Source organism: Bufo bufo, chromosome 2 (genome assembly GCF_905171765.1).
Source record: "Bufo bufo chromosome 2, aBufBuf1.1, whole genome shotgun sequence".
Classification (NCBI taxonomy): domain Eukaryota; kingdom Metazoa; phylum Chordata; class Amphibia; order Anura; family Bufonidae; genus Bufo; species Bufo bufo.
In genome coordinates, this window is record NC_053390.1 from 210,744,948 (window position 1) to 210,769,695 (window position 24,748).

General features: G+C 43.7%; 1 protein-coding gene across 1 annotated transcript in view; it reads right to left on the reverse strand.

Annotated features, from left to right (window-relative positions):
• Window positions 1-24,748, reverse strand: part of LOC120988565 (voltage-gated hydrogen channel 1-like) — a 71,273-nt gene that overhangs the window by 45,717 nt on the left and 808 nt on the right. The window lies entirely within an intron of this gene.

Below are 24,748 nucleotides of genomic sequence, written 5' to 3' on the forward strand. Positions count from 1 at the left end.
ATCTCCAAATTATACAGCCTTATAATGACCCCATCACGCCCGGACAAGTACCCCTTTATCTCACAATGAGAATCTGAACTGAATATCGAATTCTCACTAAAAGAACTACATAGCGCTCTAATAGTCCCCCACAAGGTGTCCAGATGTGTCAAACTGCAGGAAAACAGTTATAAAGTATTAACCCAATGGTATTATACGCCACAGCGCCTTAATCGTATGTTTCCTGAATGTAGTCCAGTCTGTTGGAGATGTTGCTCCGAAATAGGAACGCAAAGTCATATATGGTGGAAATGCTCTAAAATAACATCCTACTGGCAAAAAGTTAGCAAAATCATATCTGATGTTTGCGGGATCAACATACCACTCTCACCGAAAGTGCGTCTATTTGGGGTGTTTGGAAGTCTCAGATGCCCTATAGATACACAAACCCTAAGTAGAATTTTACTAGTTTCATTCAGACTACTCATAGCAGTGTGCTGGAAAAAACAACAGATCCACCACCAATTCAACACTGGATCCAAAAGCGTGATCAACTGTATCGTCTAGAACAAATTGCTCACTGGGACTCCCGAACGCCCCATCGCTTTGAGGATATTTGGAAGCCCTGGAAAACTTTTAGAGAATTTTCAGACTAAAATGCTACAGGTTATACTTTAGGGAACCTAAAAGCCTATGTAACAGTTTTGACGGCGTCGACCTATTACGCCTCTTTATATTAAAGGTAGCTATATCAATATATACGCTTTCATGTTACTTCTTTATAGGTACCAGCAAGAAACAAAGAAACCCCCCCCCCCCCCCACCCTGTTATACATAGGTCTTCCTAACCCCCCCCCCCCCTCCCTTCCCCCAGCTCGTTCTTTCTGGACCCATCTTCCACTTCTCGGAAGTAATTTCTCGTTTGGACATAGTACATTTTATATAAACATCACTGATTGTCATTCTTCCTATGTTCTGTAACATTATCAATTGTGGTCCTATGTTGAGAATATGGCATGTTAAGTTTATCATCGTAGCCCATATTTTGGGCAAAATGCTTGTACACCTTTTCCTTTGTTAAAAAAAAAAATAACACGGATGAAGTCCATGTGCATTCCGTATTTTGCGGAACGGAACAGCTGGCCTCTAATAGAACAGTACTATCCTTGTCCGTAATGCGGACAATAGGACATGTTCTATTCTTTTGCGTAACGGAAATACAGAAACAAAATGCACATGGAGTACCTCCGCAAAAGGCGTGTATTAGGGGGTGAAGAATGTCTAAATATGCCTAGCATCATAAAACTACCAAAAGTAAAATTGGCTGTATATAAAACACATTTTTATTGATTATAATAGTAGACCGGATATGAACTACCTCATGAATGATATTTTTTAGTTCTTACTTTCGGACCTTATATGAATCATAACAGTGCAGTAATAAACTGGTCTCCTTCCTGGTACAGAAAATGTGACTGCTCAGCGCCCCGTCAGCCAGTGAGCAGTCACATTTCTGTGTCCATAGGGACCAGGGAATAGAGACCAGTGAGGGCTTGGTGATGAGGAGAGTACGACTTATTAAAAAAAAAAAAAAATTGTCACCAGCAAAATCCTTTAGGATTGTGGTCACATTTTTTGATTGAATAGAATTTGTTTGTCTTATAAACCTGCAGCAAAGGAGATAACTATACAACGATAAATACTACGTCAATTTATGGAGATTAAATCTGATTAACTGCCTGAATAAAATTTTGCTAAAATAAACTCTTTATTAGATACTAAAGCTGGGCATCAAGGGCATGAGGGCACAATTTAAAGGGAACCCGTCACCTCTAAAAAACATCCCAAGCCGGCAGCAGTACCTTAGAGTAGCCAGCAGCATGTTTGTAACAATAATTTTCTTCCTGCAGGCAGATGAAGCAAAAGCTGTAAAAACGCTCTTTAATTCCCTGCCGGCGCGCTTCTCTAGTCAGGCCTGAAGTCACGGAGGCAGCGGCCTCCTTGCTTCAAGTCACGGTAACCACGCCCCCTTCCCTGCCCCTTCGCTGTGACTGACAGCGCTTATGAACGACAGTTCGGCTGGCTTTGCCGAATTGCCGGTTGTCAGTCACAGCGAAGGGGCAGGGAAGGGGGCGTGGTTACCGTGACTTGAAGCAAGGAGGCCGCTGCCTTCATGATTTCAAGCCCGACTAGAGAAGCGCGCCGGCAGGGGATTAAAGAACGTTTTTTACAGCTTTTGCTGCTGCTGGCTACTCTCAGGTACTGCTGTCGGCTTGGGATGTTTGTTGGAGGTGACAGGTTCCCTTTAAACATATATCTTGCGCTATCACATTGCCTATGTCCCAATAACAGAGTATGGAGCCGATGCAGGCTGGACGGGCCGATACGCGTCCTCAATATGTATCTGTATTGATGAAATAAAGAGACATTTTAAAGACGCAGAGCGTCCACTGGGATTTTTTGCTACATTTCCATTGGAGCGATTCCTTTCCTGTGCCGACGAACTGGAAGTCAGGTGCTGACCATTTTTGCAATTTACCAATAACAGAGTACGACACCGTGCTGTATTTTTATGCAACACTCCATTCATATGGTCAAACTCATATGTAGACTCAAAGCCCTGCACTGTGCCCCCCTATGTAGTGGGATGGGTTTTTGTATCGCAGAGCTGTGTCCTATGTGGCGGCTATTTACTACGCTGCCTATATATGATCAGTCAGTGCCTGCATTTGCTTTACTTTGTAAAGCTAAAAGCTTCTCGCAGTACACCCAGGTACCCGGATCAAAATAGCACTGCCCAGTCGGCTACATGAACCCTCTGCTATAATAATATCTATATTTGTACTGCTAGCTTATGTAAAGCTTCAGCCTTTCATCGGAGCAATAGCTTACAGACAAAAACACATGAAATATAGTAGCTGCACGTAACTGATAGCATGCAGCTCTGTAGTGGCCGTAGTCAGGCTCGGACTGGCCCACAGGGGTACAGGGGAATCCCCCGGTGGGCCCCTGAGCAAGGTGGGCCCCTTGTCTCCCACCACCTGCACATAACACAGTAGACTTACTGCACTACATAAATATATTGACTCAGCCCTATTTCACCTTAAGGACTTGGCAATTTTTTGCAAATCTGACCAGTGTCACTTTAAGTGCTGATCACTTTAAAACGCTTTGACTTATCCAGGCCATTCTGAGATCGTTTTTTCGTCACATATTGTACTTCATGACACTGGTAAAATGAAGTAAAAAAATAAATTAATTTTTATTTATAAAAAAAATACCAAATTTACCAAAAATTTGTAAAAAATTGCAAATTTCCAAGTTTCAATTTCTCTACTTCTATAATACATAGTAATACCTCCAAAAATAGTTATTACTTTACATTCCCCATATGTCTACTTCATGTTTGGATCATTTTGGGAATGATATTTTATTTTTTGGGGATGTTACGAGGCTTAGAAGTTTAGAAGCAAATCTTGAAATTTTTCTGAAATTTTCAAAAAAAACAATTTCTAGGGACCAGTTCAGGTCTAAAGTCACTTTGCGAGGCTTACATAATAGAAACCACCCAAAAATGACCCCATTCTATAAACTACACCCCTCAAGGTATTTAAAACTGATTTTACAAATGTCGTTAACCCTTTAGGTGTTCCACAAGAATTAATGGAAAATAGAGATACAATTTCAAAACTTCACATTTTTGGCAGATTTTCCATTTTAATAATTTTTTTTCCAGTTACAAAGCAAGGGTTAACAGCCAAACCAAACTCAATATTTATGGCCCTGATTCTGTAGTTTACAGAAACACCCCATATGTGGTCGTAAACCGCTGTACGGGCACACGGTAGGGCGCAGAAGGAAAGGAATGCCATAAGGTTTTTGGAAGGCAGATTTTGCTGGACTGTTTTTTTTTTACACCATGTCCCATTTGAAGCCCCCCTGATGCACCCCTAGAGTAGAAACTCCAAAAAAGTGACCCCATTTTATAAACCACGGGATAGGGCGGCAGTATTGTTGGTACTAGTTTAGGGTACATATGATTTTTGGTTGCTCTATATTACACCTTTTGTGAGGCAAGGTAACAAGAAATAGCTGTTTTGGCACCGTTTTTATTTTTTGTTATTTACAACATTCATCTGACAGGTTAGATCATGTGATATTTATATAGACCAGGTTGTCACGGATGCGGCGATACCTAATATGTATACTTTATTTATTTATGTAAGTTTACACAATTTATTTATTTTTTGTTTCAAAAAAGAAATCAAATCATGTTTTAGTGTTTCCATAGTCTGAGAGCCATAATTTTTTCAGTTTTTGGGCGATTACCTTGGGTAGGGTATGATTTTTGTGGGATGAGATGACGGTTTTATTGGCACTATTTTGGGGTGCGTGTGACTTTTTGATCGCTTGCTATTACACTTTTTGTGATGTAAGGGGACAAAAAAATTGTTTATTTAGCACAGTTTTTATTTTAATTTTTTTTTACGGTGTTCATCTGAGGGGTTAGGTCATGTGATATTTTTATAGAGCAGGTCGATAAGGACGCGGCGATACCTAATATGTATACTTTTTTATTTATGTAAGTTTTACACAATAACAGCTTTTTTAAAACAAAAAAAAAATAATGATGTTTTAGTGTCTCCATATTCTGAGCCATAGTTTTTTTATATTTTTGGGCGATTGTCTCAGGTAGGGGCTCATTTTTTGCGGGATGAGGTGACAGTTAGATTGGTACTATTTTGGTGGGCAAACGCCTTTTTGATCGCTTGCTGTTGTACTTTTTGTGATACCTAATATGTATACTCCCCCCCCCCCCTATTTTTTACTTTATTTGGGGAAAATTAAGTTTTTGTTTATTTTTACTTAAAACTTTTAATTTTTTGGGGGAAAACTTTATTTTTTACTTTATTTTTTGTCCCACTTTGGGACTTGAACTTTTGGCGGTCTAATCCTTTACAATGCATTCCAATACTTCTGTATTGGAATGCATTGGCTATATGAGTAATACTGTGTGTATTAGGCCTCATGCACACGACCGTTGTTGGGTTCCGTGTCCGTTGTTCCGTTTTCCGTGATTTTCTGCGGACCCATTGACTTTGGGTCCGTTGAAAACTCGGAAAATGCACCGTTTGTCATCCGCGTCCGTGATCAGTGTTTCCAGTCCGTAAAAAAAAATATGACCTGTCCTATTTTTTTTCACGGACAACGGTTCGCGGACCCATTCAAGTCAATGGGTCCGTGAAAAAACACGGAGGCACAAGATTGTCATCCGCGTCCGTGATCCGTGTCCGTTTTTTTCCTATCATTTTCAAGGCAAACTTTTTTTTTAACACTTTTCATGTCTGGTGATCCTCCAAAAATCAAGGAAGACACATGGGGGAAAAAAAAAAAAAAGGACACGGAACAACGGAACCCCGTTTTTGCGGACCGTGAAAAAATACTGTTGTGTGCATGAGGCCTTACTCATACAGCTTCCGGCCTGTGAGATCCAGGGGGCTGTTCCTATTAACCCCCGCCGCAATTTAGTTTTAAAGTTATGACGTACCGGTACGTCATGGGTCCTTAAGGGGTTAAATGTACATCACCTCAACCAGCCTATGTTTATATAAAAAATGTGTTAGATTTATTATATTTTAGTGTATCTGTACGGTGGGCCCCCCAAATAAAATTTTACTGGTGGGCCCTTGGTACCCCAGTCCGACACTGGCCGTAGTGCGGCCGCTTATTGCTGCTTCCTAAATAGATTTTTGCCACGCCCCCCGGGATGTGCTACAGGGCGGGAACAAATCACAGCAAGGGAGTGTCTGCTATGCCACTCCCCTTCCCGCCTCCAATACATCGGAGGAATCCAGGGGGAAAATAAATGAAAGAAGTGATGTAAGTAGCGGTTTTGTAACATAAGGGGCAATTTCCTTTCTGCATATGGCATGATAGCCCCCATGGTGGTAGTATAAAGAAGAACCACCTATGTTGCCATAGATGACTATATAAGCACATTAGTAACATACAGTGCAGGGAGAAGTGGAGCCATAATTTATGATCATAGATTGCTTATCTATGTTGCCCGTACATGCATTAATATGTTCAAACATGTATATGAATGCATGGATACATCATGGATGAAGCAAGATATGTAGGTGATTTTTGACCATCATAAATAATCATCCCCATTACTGCTCCACAATACAGCAGCCATAACCTTAAATCGAGGTCTGGTGTAAGAAATATAATCATTGAGCCCCAGTGGTTTAACTGTTTTTAGTCTAAATAGCCACTGGGTCTCTTTGTGCAACTATAGATTATTTACATCACCCCCCCTTATAGGTTTCAAGGGATGGAACATTATACAGTTATTGATACCAGGGTGGTGCGTCAGTATATGCTGCGAAATTGGAGTATCCGCCTGCTTATCGACATCAAGGAGATGTTCCCCTATTCGCCTCCTGAACTCCCTTCTTTGTTTTACCTACATACTGCTTGTTACAAACACAGGTGGCAACATAAACCTGTACCACCCCTACTGTCTTGCAGTTATGATCTGATGTCATAGCTCCTTCGGGTAGTTGAGCTTGTCACTTTGTTGCCTTTCTGAATTGCTTTGCAAGCAACACACCCTCCACATTTAAAGGTGCCATTTGCTCTTTTAGCTAGCCAGGTTTCATTCGTAGGGTTGGTAAACTTATCCCTGAGGTTGCTTCCTCGCCGATATGTGATGGACGGATAGCCACCAACTAGATGCCCAATCAGACTTGAGAATCCCCCAATCCACATTTTGGTATCCTCGCTGTCCCTGGTCTTGGGGTGCAATAAGCTCTCTATCACATGCAGCGGCATGTTGATACGCCTTTCTTAGGGTTGATTGTGGATATCCTCTGTGTGTGAATCTCCTTTGGAGGTCACTGGGTGCCATCCTAAAATCACCCCACTCAAACAGTTGCGCCGGACCCTAAGGTATTGACCTTTGGGGATCCCTTGTACGCCTCCAGGTTACACAACAGTTCTCCACTACCTTGTAGGTGGTTTGTGCCCATGGGTGAACTTATCTGCCCCCTCGGTGGGTTCAGACATTATAGCACTGGGTCTGTGTTTCAGCTAGGCCTGTGCAGACTGTATGTTCTCAGCTTTTTAAAAGGCCAGCATGCACACATCTCTTGTGCTCCCAGACCTTGGCAGTCATCCCCTAGGTATTTAAAGCATCATCCCACAGGGGCAGATGCCTGAGCAATAGTGTTTGTAGCTTGTAGCTTTGTTTCCCTGTGAGGGTGTGCCATATACACTTCTCACAAAAAGTTAGGGATATTTGGCTGGTAGGTGAAATTTCAGGATGAACCTAACCTGCACTCTAACCTTTACAGGTGAACTTAACGTGTCCTTCTCTAAACTTCTGAATGCACATGTCCAACTGTTCAATGTTTAAGTACTTTTTGCACAACTTGCTGTTCTCCAACAAGGAGCTTAAAGGGGTTGACCGGGTTCAGAGCTGAACCCGGAAATACCCATAATTTCACCCAGGCAGCCCCCTGATGTTAGGATTGGAGCATTTCATGCTCCGAGGCTCTCTTTTGCCCTGCTCTGGATCGCACAGGGCAAGCGATCTTTTATTTACAATAACACACTGCCGGGCGGTGTTCTGTGACGTTGCCGGCTCTGATGGGCGGGCTTTAGCACTGCCCTAGCCGTTTTACAGGCTAGGGCAGCACTAAAGCCCACCCATCAGTGCCAGTGATGTCACCGGGCTCACTGCTGGGTGGAAGCCTCCGCCTGGCAGCCCCATGGAGAGCCCGATTCATCACCGGAACTCCAGAAAATGCCTTTGCCCTGCACGATTTAGCGCAGGACAAAGGAGAGCATCGGAACATGAACTTCTTTGATGCTCAAGTCAGGGGGGCTACCTGGGTGAAAATGGGCATATGTCCGGGTTCAGCTCTGAACCCTGACAACCCCTTTAACGGCAAAACTAACAACAGATGTTAGATCCATGAATCGCCCAATACATTTCCTGGTTCAATTAGAACTGGTATTTAAATAGTCCTCCTCATCATGCTGTTCACATTTTGACATCATGAGACCAAGACAACGCCTAATAATTGATTAACAGTACCTCGGCATTGCAAAGCTTCAAGCAGGATGTTCTCAGATTGAAGTGGCCACTGAGCTTAGAGTGTCATCAGCAGGCTGCAACAGAGATACAGAGAGACTGGAAGAGTCACAGAAAGGCATAGAAGTGGACGTCCTTTGACCACATCCCACACTGATGACTGCTTCATTGTGAACAATGCCCTGCGGAACCAGATGATGAATGCAACACAACTCCAGGCACATTTAGAAGGGTTCTCCGGGAATAAAGAAATTGAAAATACTTAAATATTACTTCATTATAAATATATTACCAAATACCTTTCATTAGTTAGAAAGGCTCGTTTTGTCTGGGGAGCAATCATTAGAAAAAATAAAATGGCCGCCATCCTACTAGTCCACACAAAACCTGTCCTAATTACACAGGAAGACAAGTTAAAGTGTAACTCATTTTCTATTTTATTTACTAGTTAGAGCTAGGCATGTATACCTGAGTTAGTATGTCAAGGATTGTCAAAAGATCTGTAATTGCCTTATAATAACAGCTTTCATTAATGTCCTCTGTTCCTTTCCACTGCTCCCTTAAAAGACTGTTGCTATGGCTTGTCTGTCTCCAGCTAAGAAGAGAGGAAGACGCAGGGGCGGTCCTTCACACTGAATGCCTGCATTAGGCTTCAGAGTGAGGAGGTGTGTCTCTCAGTAATCCAATCTGATTGGCTGGCAGGGAGCTGCTGGCTACAGCAAGTGTGTATGGGTAGTGAGGGAAAGCAGTTTTGTCCTCAGAACTGGCAGAGGAGCCATCATGAGAAGGTCCTCCTATTGTAAATGTTTAAACAGCTGTAACTAAGGAAAAAAACTCAAGGAAAACTGTGGTATGTGAAGAAACTAAAGATTGCTTTATGCATAATGCTGCTGCAGTAACATATGCTAAAATTGATTTTGATGAAAACATGACAGTTACACTTTAAAGAGCTGCGACATCTTCCTCTCTTACTTGTCAGGGATTATGATCCTGAATACAGTTTAAGATGATCTTCAGATGAATCTCTGTAGGAATGGAGTTCATTATGAGACATGAAGTACAGAGAGGATAGTGGGGGCGTAGATAATGAGCAGCAGCACTTGTATGCAGTCTCCATTACCACAGTCTGTCCTGTCCATCCTCTCTACTTCAGGTGTCCTCATGAACTCCATTCCTACAGAGATTCAGCTGAAGACCTTATCAGCTGTATTCAGAATCATAATTCCTGATAAGCAGAGCAGAGAGGAGGATGAGGCAGCTCTTTACATCAGTGTTGTGAAGTGAATTTCTCCTCCTGTATGATTAGGACAGGTTTTGTGTGTGCCAATAGGACGGCGGCCATTTAGTTTCTCCTAATGATTGCTCCCTAGACAAAATTAACCATTATAGCTAATGAAATGTATTTCGGAATATATTTATACTAAAATAATATTTGAGTATTTTCATTTTCTTAGTTCCCAGAGAACCCCTTTTAACCCCTTAAGGACCTAGGACGTACCGGTACGCCCTATTTCCCGAGTCCTTAAGGACCTAGGACGTACCGGTACGCCCTATTTCCCGAGTCCTTAAGGACCGAGGACGTACCGGTACGTCCTGACTTAAAATCTGTATTCCGGCGCCCCAGGGGTTAATTGGAACGGGATTTCGGCTGAAATCATTCAGCCGGCATCCCGTAACAATGCAGGGGGGGGTCATTTGACCCCCCCGTATCGGCGATCGCAGCAAACCGCAGGTCAATTCAGACCTGCGGTTTGCTGCGCTTTTTGCAGTTTCTGATCGCCGCGGTCCCTGACCGCGGGGATCAGAAACTTTAGAGTGGCTAAAATCATTATTTTTCACCCCCCCCTGCACCCCTGCACGATTTTATGCCGGAGGGTGGTGCGGGGGGGGTGTCGCAGGCGGTGGGGGCGTTGCGGGAGGCGGGCGGTGCGGCAAGCGGGATCGCGATCCCCCGCCCGCCTCCCCATGAACGATCGTTGGCTTCTAGTGGTTATACCAGGGTGCCAGCACATTGCTGGCACCCTGGTATAAACGGCTGACATCTGTGAAGATGTCAGCCGTTTAACCCTTTCCATACCGCGGTCCGTACGGACCGCTGTATGGAAAAAGTTAACTGTCATCGGTCAGGGAGCTCCCTCCCTCTCCATCGGGGGGCTGCTGTGGCTTTGCAGCCCCCCGATGGAGAGGGAGAGAGCCCCCAGAGAGCCCCCCTCAGCCCCGTGCTTACCCTTCCCCGTCTGCGAAGTTCTGAGCAGACGGGGAGGGTTCCCATGGCAACAGGACGCCTGCTCAGGCGTCCTGCTGTCCATGGTGCTGAACAGATCTATGCTAAAAGCACAGATCTGTTCAGTGTAAGGCCTCATGCACACGACCGTATTTTTTTGCGGTCCGCAAAAACGGGTTCCGTTTTTCCGTGATCCGTGTCCGTTTTTTCATCCGTGGGTCTTCCTTGATTTTTGGAGGATCCACGGACATGAAAGGTGAAAAAAAAAACTAAGTCAAGTTTGCATTGAAAATGATAGGAAAAACGGACACGGATCACGGACACGGATCACTATGTTGTGTGCATCCGTGATTTTTCACGGACCCATTGACTTGAATGGGTCCGTGAACCGTTGTCCGTGAAAAAAATAGGACAGGTCATATTTTTTTCACGGACTGGAAAAACGGATCACGGACGCGGAAGCCAAACGGTGCATTTTCCGATTTTTCCACGGACCCATTGAAAGTCAATGGGTCCGCAAAAAAAAACGGAAAACGGAACAACGGCCGCGGATGCACACAACGGTCGTGTGCATGAGGCCTAAGTAAAATACAGTACAGAACAATATATATTGTTCTGTACTGTATTATACAGACACCAGACCCACTGGATCTTCAAGAACCAAGTGGGTCTGGGTCACAAAAATGTAAAAAAAAGTGAAAAAAGTTAAGATAAAAAAAAAACATTTATCACTGAATAAAAATTAAAAAAATAAAATAAACTACACATATTAGGTATCGCCGCGTCCGTAACGACCTGATCTATAAAATGGTCATGTTACTTTCCCCGCACGGTGAACGCCATAAAAATAAAAAAATAAAAACTATGAGAAAATTGAAATTTTGCCCACCTTACTTCCCAAAAAAAGTAATAAAAGTGATCAAAAAAGTCGCATGTACGCCAAAATAGTACCAATCAAACCGTCATCTCATCCCGCAAAAAATGAGACCCTACTCAAGATAATCGCCCAAAAGCTGAAAAAACTATGGCTCTTAGACTATGGAGACACTAAAACATGATTTTTTTTTTTTCAAAAATGAACTCATTCTGTAAAACTTACATAAATAAAAAAAAAGTATACATATTAGGTATCGCCGCGTCCGTATCGACCGGCTCTATAAAAATATCACATGACCTAACCCCTCAGATGACCACCGTAAAAAAATAAAAATAAAAACAGTGTAAAAAAAGCCATTTTTTGCCATCTTACGTCACAAAAAGTATAATAGCAAGCGATCAAAAAATCATATGCACCCCAAAATAGTGCCAATCAAACCGTCATCTCATCCCGCAAAAAATGAGACCCTACTCAAGATAATCGCCCAAAAACTGAAAAAACTATGGCTCTTAGAATATGGAGACACTAAAACATTTTTTTGGTTTTAAAAATGAAGTTATTGTATAAAACTTACATAAATAAAAAAAAAATGTATACATATTAGGTATCGCCGCGTCCGCGACAACCTGCTCTATAAAAATACCACATAATCTAACCTGTCAGATGAATGTTGTAAATAACAAAAAAAAAAAAACGTGCCAAAAAAGCTATTTCTTGTTACCTTGCTGCACAAAAAGTGTAATATAGAGCAACCAAAAATCATATGTACCCTAAACTAGTACCAACAAAACTGCCACCCTATCCCGTAGTTTCTAAAATGGGGTCACTTTTTTGGAGTTTCTACTCTAGGGGTGCATCAGGGGGGCTTCAAATGGGACATGGTGTCAAAAAAAACAGTCCAGCAAAACCTGCCTTCCAAAAACCGTATGGAATTCCTTTCCTTCTGCGCCCTGCCGTGTGCCCGTACAGCGGTTTACGACCACATATGGGGTGTTTCTGTAAACTACAGAATTAGGGCCATAAATATTGAGTTTTGTTTGGCTGTTAACCCTTGCTTTGTAACTGGAAAAAAAATATTAAAATGGAAAATCTGCCAAAAATGTGAAATTTTGAAATTGTGTCTCTATTTTCCATTAAATCTTGTGCAACACCTAAAGGGTTAACAAAGTTTGTAAAATCAGTTTTGAATAGCTTGAGGGGTGTAGTTTCTTAGATGGGGTCACTTTTATGGAGTTTCTACTCTAGGGGTGCATCAGGGGGGCTTCAAATGGGACATGGTGTCAAAAAACCAGTCCAGCAAAATCTGGCTTCCAAAAACCAAACCGCGCACCTTTCACTCTACGCCCTACTGTGTGCCCGTACAGTAGTTTACGGCCACATATGGGGTGTTTCTGTAAACGGCAGAGTCAGGGCAATAAAGATACAATCTTGTTTGGCTGTTAACCCTTGCTTTGTTAGTGGAAAAAATGGGTTAAAATTGAAAATTAGGCAAAAAAATGAAATTCTCAAATTTCATCCCCATTTGCCAATAACTCTTGTGCAACACCTAAAGGGTTAACGATGTATGTAAAATCAGTTTTGAATACCTTGAGGGGTGTAGTTTCTTAGATGGGGTCACTTTTAGGGAGTTTCTCCTCTTGGGGTGCATCAGGGGGCTTCAAATGGGACATGGTGTCAAAAAACCAGTCCATAAAAATCAGCCTTCCAAAAACCATATGGTGCACCTTTCACTCTACGCCCCGCTGTGTGGCCGTACAGTAGTTTACGGCCACATATTGGGTGTTTCTGTAAACGGCAGAGTCAGGGCAATAAAGATACAGTCTTGTTTGGCTGTTAACCCTTGGTTTGTTAGTGGAAAAAATGGGTTAAAATGAAAAATTTGACAAAAATATGAAATTCTCAAATTTCCTCCCCATTTGCCAATAACTCTTGTGCAACACCTAAAGGGTTAACAATGTATGCAAAATCAGTTTTGAATACCTTGAGGGGTGTAGTTTCTTAGATGGGGTCATTTTTGGGTGGTTTCTATTATGTAAGCCTCGCAAAGTGACTTCAGACCTGAACTGGTCGCTAAAAATTGAGTTTTTGTAAATTTCTGAAAAATTTAAAGATTTGCTTCTAAACTTCTAAGCCTTATAACATCCCCAAAAAATAAAATATCATTCCCAAAACAATTCAAGCATGAAGTAGACATATGGGGAATGTAAAGTCATCACAATTTTTGGGGGTATTACTATGTATTACAGAGGTAGAGAAACTGAAAATTTGAAATTTGCTAATTTTTCAAAATTTACGGTAAAAATTGTATTTTTTTATGCAAAAAAATTAACTTTTTTGACCCAATTTTAGCAGTGTCATGAAGTACAATATGTGACGAAAAAACAATCTCAGAACGGCCTGGGTAAGTCAAAGCGTTTTAAAGTTATGAGCACTTAAAGTGACACTGGTCAGATTTGCAAAAAATGGCCTGGTCCTTAAGGTGAAAATGAGCCTGGTCCTTAAGGTGAAAATGAGCCCGGTCCTTAAGGGGTTAAGGGAGGCGAGAGGCACCTAAGTGTCACGTCAGACCATTCAAAACCATTTACATCAGCGTGTTCTGCGTGCTAGATGACCTGCAAGGGTACCTTACCACAGGCGTCATAGTCTTGCATGAGCCAGGGAGCATCTACTCTGGACTAGTGGGCCCCAGTGCTGTTCACTGATGAAAGTCGATTCACGCCGAGCAGAAATGATGGCCACCAACAATGTTGGAGACTTCAAGGAGAGCACTATGCGTCAGCCACTGTTGTCACCAGGACAAGCCTTTGGTGGTGGTGTTGTTACAGTGTGGGAAGGAGTGTCTAGTCAATACAGAACTGTCCTACACTTTGTGAATGGTACAGTGACAAGCCCATACTACTTGAATATCATCATTAATCCAGTCATTGTGCCTCTGCATGAACAACACAGGCCTATTTAATCTTTATGGATCACAATGCGCCAGCTCATCGAGGTTGCATCATTAGGGAACAGCCGCTGGAGACTGTGGTACCTCAAATAAAGTGGCCTGCACCTACTCTCCAGACCTGAATCCCATTGAAAACCTATGGGATCAGCTGAGTCGCTGTGTAGAGGCTCTGTACTCCAGAACCTCAATGACCTGAAGGCTGCCCTTCAAGATAAGTGGGATGCTATGCCTCAGCAGACAATAAGTCGACTTGTGAACAGCATGAGACGTCATTGTCAAGCTGTAATTGATGCTCAAGGCCACATGACAAGTTATTAAGACACTGACATTTTTTGTGGGGGTATACCCACCACTGGTGTTGGCTTTTGTTTCAATAAATAGTTTGAGATGAAGAAAATCACTATTGCATGTTTCTACTTAAAGGGAACCTGTCACCGGGTTTTGGGTATAGAGCTGAGGACATGGGCTGCTAGATGGCCGCTAGCACATCCGCAATACCCAGTCCCCATAGCTCTGTGTGCTTTTATTGTGTAAAAAAACCCTGATTACAGTTTTGCCTGATCCCCGAGAATTCGGTGCGGGTGCAATGCATGAGGTGAACATATTGCACCCGCACTGAATCCGGACCCATTCACTTCAATGGGGCTGTGCAGATGAGCGGTGATTTTCACGCATGGTTGCTAGGAGATGATGTTAGTAAATTGATAAAAAAAGTCAATTTACTGTATTATTTTCCCTTATAAAATGGTTATAAAGGGTAAATAATGGCATTCTTAATACAGAATGCCTAGTACAATGTTGCTTGAGGGGTTAAAAAATAAAACAAATTAACTCACCTCATCCACTTGATTGCGCAGCCAGTATCGTCTTCTTTCAGGAGCTGCAAAAGGACTTTTCGATGACGTCATTGAAAGTCCTTTTGCAGGTCCTGAAAGACGACGATACTGGCTGCGCAATCAAGTGGATGAGGTGAGTTAATTTGTTTTATTTTTTAACCCCTCAAGCAACATTGTACTAGGCATTCTGTATTAAGAATGCCATTATTTTCCATTATAACCATGTTAAAACCATCTACACAACACCGAACCCAAACCCGAACTTCAGTGAAGAAGTCCGGGTTCGGGTCTGGGTACCACATTCAGTTTTTTTATCACGCGTGTGCAAAATGCATTGCACCCGTGGGATAAAAACTGAACAACGCAACCACAGCCAAAACTGACTGAAATTGTGTGCGCACCCGGGACGCCTGTCTGAAAGAGGCTTTAGTGTTCTGCACCCTGTGGATCAGTCACTTAAACTGGAGGATTTCACACAGGGAGCTCTACGTGGCTGTTTTTGTCATTCATGTAGGTTAGAGAAGTTGTTGTTTTTTTTTGTATTGTGTCACTTGTTTTACCCAATAGTTGTCCTCTACTAAACAGACTGTTTCATCACACTGTTTTTGCCATGTTATTTCATTAGAACTGTTGCCCAAAGCAAATCAGGAAGTAAAAGCTCCCTTTCCACATTTACATGATTATACAATACATTATTGCACATACCTCTCGTATGTCCTCATTAGAATGGCTTATTCATCTTCCATAAAAAATACACATTAGCTGAGCTATGCCAGCTATAAGCTGTGATAATCTGCACTATAAATGATAGCAAACCAGTTGGGCCACAGAAGGACACGCCCCTCCCTCAAAAGTGGAGTGGCAGAAAATTGAAAAGAGTCACATTTTTGGGCACAATGCCATTTGCACAAGAAGAAAACCGCTAGTGTGAAAGTACCCCAAGGCCCCTTTTACACGGGTGAGTTTTCCACGCGGGTGCAATACATGACGTGAACGCATTGCACCCGCACTGAATCCCGACCCATTCATTTCTATGGGGCTGTTCACATGAGCGGTGATTTTCACGCATCACTTGTGCGTTGTGTGAAAATCGCAGCATGCCCTATATTCTGCGTTTTTCACGCAACGCAGGCCCCATAGAAGTGAATGGGGTTGCGTGCAAATCGCAAGCATCCGCAAGCAAGTGCGTATGCGGTGCGATTTTCACGCACGGTTGCTAGGAGACGATCGGGATGGAGACCCGATTATTATAAGGAAAAATAATAGCATTCTGAATACAGAATGCATAGTAAAATAGCGCTGGAGGGGTTAAAAAAAAATATTAAAAAAATTATTTAACTCACCTTAATCCACTTGATAGCGCAGCCGGCATCTCCTTCTGTCTTCATCTTGGCTGTGTGCAGGAACAGGACCTGTGGTGACGTCACTCCGGTCATCACATGATCCATCACATGATCTTTTACCATGGTGATGGATCATGTGATGACCGGAGTGACGTCACCACAGGTTCTGTTCCTACAATCAGCAAAGAAGGAGACAGAAGGAGATGCCGGCTGCGCGATCAAGTGGATTAAGGCGAGTTAAATTATTATTATTTTTTAACCCCTCCAGCGCTAGTTTACTATGCATTCTGTATTCAGAATGCTATTATTTTCCCTTATAACAATGTTATAAAAGGGAAAATAATACAATCTACAGAACACCGCTCCCAAGCCCGAACTTCTGTGAAGAAGTTCGGGTACCAAACATGCGCGATTTTCCTCACGCGAGTGCAAAACGCATTACAATGTTTTGCACTCGCGCGGAAAAATCGCAGGTGTTCCCGCAACGCACCCGCACATTTTCCCGCAACGCCCGTGTGAAACCAGCCTTAGAAGAGGCCTTGAGCGCCTTTTCCTAGGCCAGTGACATCACTGTACATCAGTCACGTGGCCTAGTTGCATGCAGCTGAGCCCCGTTAAAGTCAATGGGGCAGAGCTGCAATACCAAGCACTGCCACTATACTATGTACAGCGCTGTCCTTGGAAAGCTGCCGGGAGCCTGCATCTCTCACCATAGCAGAAGCTCCCTGACACAGCTGATCGCCGGGGGTGCTGGGACTTAGACCCCCGCTAATGTGATAATGATGACCTATCCTGAGGATAAGTCATAAATATCTTTTTCAGGATTACTCCATTAGGCCTCATGCACACGACCATTCAGTTTTTTGCGGTTCGCAAACCGCGGATCCACAAAAAACGGAAGCCGCCCGTGTACCTTCCGCAATTTGCAGAACGGAACGGGCGGCCCATTGTAGAAATGTCCGTTTTGCAGACAAGAATAGGACATGTTGTCCGCATCTTTTGCAGCCCCATTGAAGGGAATGGGTCCGCATCCAAGCAGCAAAAACTGCGGCTTGGATGCAGACCAAAACAACAGGCGTGTGCATGAGGCCTTAAAGTTACAAAATAGAGGGTTAGCAACTTCTTGGGCTTATTTGCCCAAACAGGGTAAGAAATTGGGCACGGTTACCCATGTTAATTTATTTGTTTCATTAAATAATTACGGTACAATTCAAAAAAAAAAAAAAACAACTGCGGTAGTATTTCTAGTAGGGGTGCACCGAAATTCCGGCAGCCGAAAATATCGGCCGAAAATGCACCTAATCCACTTCGGCCGATATTGTTACATATCGGCCGAAAATATGGGGTGTGGGATTTGTCACCCACCATCTGCGGGCGGGCGGTTTACTTTGTCACTGCATCTTAATTTTACCTTACAATCGTGAGGCTCCAGTAACTAACAACTCTGCAGGCAGAGCGGAGGGCGGCGTAACGTCACTTACTCACGTGACGCGCCTGCTCCGCCTCCTTCATTCATAAAGTGGGCGGAGCAGGTGCGTCACGTGAGTAAGTGACGTTACGCCGCCCTCCGCTCTGCCTGCAGAGTTCTTACTGGAGCGTCACGATTGTAAGGTAAAATAAAGATGCAGTGAGTGATGCTGTGAGCAGCAGGGCCGGGGCTGTTATGGGTAGGGGGATCGGTCTATGGCACTGCTATGGGGAGGGGGGATCTGGAGGGGGGATCTGTGCACTGTTATGGGGAAAGGGATCTGTGCACTGTTATGGGGAAAGGGATCTGTGCACTGTTATGCCCATAACAGCGCCACCCACAGATCCCCCTCTCCATAACAGCGCCACCCACAGATCCCCCTCTCCATAACAGCGCCACCCACAGATCCCCCTCTCCATAACAGCGCCACCCACAGATCCCCCTCTCCATAACAGCGCCACCCACAGATCCCCCTCTCCATAACAGCGCCACCCACAGATCCCCCTCTCCATAACAGCGCCACCCACAGATCCCCCTCTCCATAACAGCGCCACCCACAGATCCCCCTCTCCATAACAGCGCCACCCACAGATCCCCCTCTCCATAACAGCGCCACCCACAGATCCCCCTCTCCATAACAGCGCCACCCACAGATCCCCCTCTCCATAAAAGCGCCACCCACAGATCCCCCTCTCCATAACAGCGCCACCCACAGATCCCCCTCTCCATAACAGCGCCACCCACAGATCCCCCTCTCCATAACAGTGCCACCCACAGATGAATTTCATTCATGAAAAAGAATTATTAATAAAATCATTTAAAAAAAAGTATTTTAAAAGTATTTGGGCAAAAAGGCCGTTTCGGTTTCGGTTTTCGGTCAAGGGCATCCTGAATTTTCGGTTTCGGACCAGAATTTTCATTTCGGTGCACCCCTAATTTCTAGGCAAGGTGTTCGATCAGGGTGCCTTCACACACAGCAGATTTTGTTGAAAGTTCAATACCACACATCCGAATGGGGGTCGTTTTGGCAGGAAGCACATGAATTTCAGCAAGCCTCATCAGATGAGTGAAACAGACTTCTGTGCGGACTGAATCTTACAGATCGTAGACCTATTCAAGTGAATGGATCTGCATCCACAAATTTGCAGCCACACAGCCAAGTGCATTGCGGTCTGCAGCACGGTCACAGGGCACACACATTTGTGTGCATGAACTCTTAGGCCCCCTTCACACGGGCGACAATTCCGCGCGGGTGCAATGAGTGAGGTGAACGCATGGCACCCACACTGAATCCGGAGCCATTCACTTCAATGGGGCTGTGCAGATGAGCGGTGATTTTCACGCATCACTTGTTGAAAATCACAGTATGTTATATATTCTGCGTTTTTCATGCAACGCAGGCCCCATAGAAATGAATGAAGATAGAAATCTTCTATCTTCATTCAGCAGGACCTGCGCTGACGTCACCACGTGGTGAGCGCGATTACATCACCGAAGCTCCTTTTCCAGCCAGGTCCTGCAAGAGGAAGAAGAAGAAGGAGAAGCCCGGCTGCGCGATCAAGTGGATGAGGTGAGCTACAATTTTTTTTTCATTTTTAACCCCACAATGGACCTTTTACTTAGCATTCTGAATTAAGGAAGGCTATTTTCCCTTATAACCATGTTATAATGGAAAATAATAAAATCTACAGAACACCAAACCCGAACTTCAATGAAGAAGTCCGGGTACCACAGTCAGTTTTTTATCACGCGCGTGCAAAACGCATTGCACCCGCGCAATAAAAATTAAACATCAGAACGCAATCAAAACTGACTGCAATTGCGTACCTACTCGCACGATTTTCCCTGATCGCAGACGCAACGCATCCGGACACGCTCGTCTGCAAGGGGCCTTAGGCTACCTGCACAAGTTGTGGATTAGGTGTTTTTTTTTCCCATGCAGAAAAAAAAAAAAATGCAGTGTAAACCCTCCTGCGCACAACCACAAATCATCCATGTTCAGGTGCATCCTGCAATTTTAACGAGACCCGCTGTAATAAAGCCTATTCTTGACCGCAAAACAGACAAGGTTCTATAGTTTGTGGCCGGGCAGCAGATGTGGGCAGCACACTGATGACATCCTTGTGCCATCCGTTTTTTTTCAGCAGACCCAGAGCAAATCAGACATGGACCAAAAATACGGTCGTGTGCATGAAGTCTTAGGCCCCCTTCATACGGGTGTCGTGGGTGAGGGCCGGATGCATTCAGGGTGCATTGCGGGAAACCCGCGCGAGTAGGCACGCAATTGCAGTCAGTTTTGTCTGCCATTGCGTTCCAATGTTCAGTTTTTTTTGCGCGAGTGCAATGCGTTTTGCGGGTGCGTGAGAAAAAACTGAATGTGGTACCCAGACTTCTTCACTGAAGTTCAGGTTCGGTGTTCATTATCAACTGTTGTAGTAAATATTAATAGTTGTAATCAGCTCGCATCAAAGTTTGTGTAAGGAAAAAGGTGAATCCCTTCCCTCAGCCCCAGTCCGAGAGAGACACCAATGTTACCATCTTGATAGAAAATTCTGAGAGACTCCTCCCGCCCTTCTCAGTCTGCTCACCTTTATTTACTAACAAAAGGTATAAAAAGGGGCTGGCCCAAGACAAGGATACAGGAAGTTATAACATGCAGGAAGTGATGTCAAAGGACAGGGCGGGGCAATCAATGTGGCTGGGCAGACAATGCACACGCCCCATCCCTGTATAAGGAAGGATGAGTCATGTCCATTGTCTGATCAGCCAGGTGGCCGCCCACCCCCCATCACTGTCAGCATGGACCTCATTCAATACTGCTCAAAGGTGATCAGTATCTAATAAAGACTGGTTCCCATAGGTCTGAAATTATCTTCGAGACATTGCTACAGCTATTGTCAGTATACGGTACTAGTATACCGACAAGGCAGATATGCATGTCTTAAAAGCAGATAATTCTCCAAGCCAATGAGAGGGTTTTCATACTGACGGTTTTGCCACTGGTCCCGATTCAGCCAAAGTACCCTCTGCTAGAGCGCTCCCTGGCTAAATCAGACACAGGGAGACAGATGACAAACTATAAAAACACACCCACATCCTAAAGTAAAATGTCCGCATAATAAAATTTCCACAACAGTGGTTATAATGGAAAATAATAGCATTCTTTAATACAGAATGCTACGTATAATGTCAACTGAGGGTTAAAAAAATAATAGAAACATAACTCGCCTCATCCACTTGATCGAGCACAGCCGGCATAGTCTTCTTTCATGCCGGCTGCGCGATCAAGTGGATGAGGTGACTTAGGTTTCTATTATTTTTTAACCCTCAATTGACATTCTACTTAGAATTCTGTATTAAAGTATTCTATTATTTTCCCTTATAAGGGAAAATAATACAGGGAATTGACTTTAATGGGGTCTGGGGTTGCTCATCCCTATCATCTCCTAGCAACCATGCGTTAAAAATTGCACCACATCCGCCCTTGCTTGCGATTTTCACGCAGCCCCATTTTTTTCTATGGGGCCCGTGTTGCATGAAAAACGCAGAATATAGAACATGCTGCTATTTTCACGCAACGCACAAGTGACAATCACTGCTCATCGGCACAGCACCATTGAAGTGAATGGGTCCGGATTCAGTGCAAGTGCAACACGTTCACCTTACGCATTGCACCCGCGCGGAATTCTCACCCGTGTGAAAGGGGCCTTATACAGTAGAACCAGGGTACTTGCCGGGCCTTAAATTGTGTAACATCTGCAAGCTAAGCTGAATTTGCCTGCACTTGTCAGATGGCAGATGTTACATAGCTTAAGGCAGGGGTGCACAACCCGCGGCCCGCATGCGGCTCCCAGAGCCATGGTTTGCGGTCCCCGTCCTGCTTGACAGCAACACAGCTGATCGTGCAATCAACTGTATTTCTGCCCGGAGAGCGGCACAATTGCAGGATTACAGCTCCTGTTCTCTAGCAGGAGCAGGTTAAGCCCCCGGCTATAAGGCCTCTTTCACATGGGGCGTTGCGGGAAAATGTGCGATTTTTCAGCGCGAGTGCAAAACATTGTAATGCGTTTTGCACGCGCGTGAGAAAAATTGCGCATGTTTGGTACCCAGAAGTTCACAGAAGTTCGGGTTTGGGATCGGTGTTCGGTAGATTGCTATTATTTTCCCTTATAACCATGTTATAAGGGAAAATAATACATTCTGAATACAGAATGCATAGTAAAACAGCGCTGGAGGGGTTAAAAAAAATAAAAAAATAATTTAACTCACCTTAGTCCACTTGATCGCGGCCCGGCATCTCCTTCTGTCTCCTTTGTTGAACAGGACCTGTGGTGAGCATTAATTACAGGAACAGGACCTTTGATGACGTCACTCCGGTCATCACATGATCCATCACATGATCTTTTACCATGGTGATGGATCATGTGATGACCGGAGTGACGTCACCAAAGGTCCTTGACCTATAATGAATGCTCACCACAGGTCCTGTTCAGTAAAGGAGACAGAAGGAGGTGCCGGAATCGCGATCAAGTGGACTAAGGCGAGTTAAATTATTATTATTTTTTTTTTTAACCCCTCCAGCGCTGTTTTACTATGCATTCTGTATTCAGAATGCTATTATTTTCCCTTATAACCATGTTATAAGGGAAAATAATAAGGTTCGGGTCTCCATCCCGATCGTCTCCTAGCAACCGTGCGTGAAAATCGCACCGCATCCGCACTTGCTTGCGGATGCTTGCGATTTTCACGCAGCCCCATTCACTTCTATGGGGCCTGCGTTGCGTGAAAAACGCTGAATATAGAGCATGCTGCGATTTTCACGCAACGCACAAGTGATGCGTGAAGATCACCGCTCATGTGAACAGCCCCATAGAAATAAATGGGTCGGTATTCAGTGCGGGTGCAATGCGTTCAACTCACGTATCGCATCCGCGCGGAATACTCGCCCGTGTGAAAGGGGCCTTAGTGACAGCGTGGAAGCAGAAGAGGTTTATCAGCACTTCTGCCTTCTCCTCATCGAGTGCTCTGCAGCGTGGACCCGGCGATCACATGATCTGGGCATCTTGGGGGCAGAGGAGCACAGAGCTGTAGGTCAGTAGACCCTGATCAGCTCTGCCTTGTACAAAGCCCCCCCTGCAGGCTGGTTTCTCCTGTAACTGGGGCTCTTTTGGATGCTCCAGTTACAGTGGAAAAAAAAGTCTGTGTCCCCAAAGGTCTTTCATGGACCTTTTGGGGACAAATTATATGGCAAATAAATATATTTAAAAAAAATATATATATTTTTTTGAAAACACAAATGGTAAAAATATATAAAAAAAAAATTAATTAAACAAAATTGGAAAGTAAAAAGTTCAATATAAAGTTGTTCATTGTCCCCCAACGGGTTTTTTTTATGACCTCTTGGGGGACATATTATGTGGTAAAAATATATTTCAAAAATAAGTAAAGTGATTATAAAAAAAATACAAATAAAAAAAAAAGGAAAAAAAAAAAATTAAAAAAAAGTCAGTGTCCCCAAAGGTCTTTTTGTAGCAGAGATACATAAAAAAAAAAATAAAAAAAAAAACCACAATAAAAAATGCCCATTAACGTGAAACTATAAATTTTATATAATAAAATGGGAAATCATTATAATAATTTGCATATTTAAAGAATGTGCTATAGTTTGAATAAAAATATATATTTTTTGAACAGTTTCCACCTAATAAAAATTTATTTATATTTGTTTTAAAAGCCCTGTGTCATGTAATAAAAAGCTGCAGAAGTTATTGAACCACGTGCGCTAAATCACAAAAAAAAAGTGACTGGTCATTAAGGGGTTAACCAATAAGTGCTTTCCCCGCTAGTAAGGCCTCAGACACGACCTTACCATGTTTTGCGGTCTGCAAAACACAGACACCAGACAGGTGCTCAACAGCAGCGGATGCAGACAGCACACGGAGCGCTGTCCGCATCTTTTGTGGCCCCATTGAAGTGAATGGGTCCGCATCCAAGCCAGAAAAAATGTGGATCGGATGCGGACCAAACCACGGTAGTGTGCATGAGCCCTCAGGGAAAGTGCTTGCTGCTTATTGCAGGGCACCTACAGTATATCTGGGGCGCAGGAGGCGGTAAGAACCAGTGAGCGCCGTCCTCTGCAGCGAAGTAAAGCTCTCATTTGTGAATAGGAGACGGGAAGGAAATGTCACCACTTAAAGGGGTTTTCCCCCCAAAAAAATTTTTAACAAGTTCCTGCAGCATGGTCCCTGACACAGAAGATTCCTACTTTCCTGCTCCGTGCTGCTCTCGCTGTCTCCATCTTCCGGTCCCGGAGCACCTCTCTAGTCAATGACACCTTTATTTTTATTGGATTTTTTTATCCTTTTGATTTGATTGTGGATTTTATAGAAGCCGATGGAGAAGCAGAGAAACCTCAACCAAATAGTCTCCTAAATCTAGCACTAAATTACAAATCTGCACTGATCCTTCTGCCGTGGATGTTAGCCGTATGACCTCATCATCGGTACCGATCCATTAGCGCAGTCACGTCTCCATTATAGACAGAAGCCATGACGTTAGTGATCTGGGAAGTCATTTCATTTTAGAAAAGCTTTGGGGCAACGCCACACAAAGGGTTTTTATCAGAGATATTATTATTATTATGAAAAAACACTTCAGCGAAGGACCTGCAAAAGGACCTTCGCTGACGTCATCGCGCTCACCACGTGGTTGACGTCATCAAAAGTCCTTTTGCAGGTCCTGAAAGAAGACGATGCCGGCTGCGCGATCAAGCGGATGAGGTAAATTATGTTTTTATTATTTTTAACCCTCAATTGACATTGTACTAAGCATTCTGTATTAAGAATGCTATTATTTTCCATTATAACCATGTTATAATGGAAAACCATAAAGTCTACAGAACCCAACCTTCTTCAGTGAAGAAGTCCGGGTTCGGGTCTGGGTACCACAATCAGTTTTTCTCACGAGCTCGCAA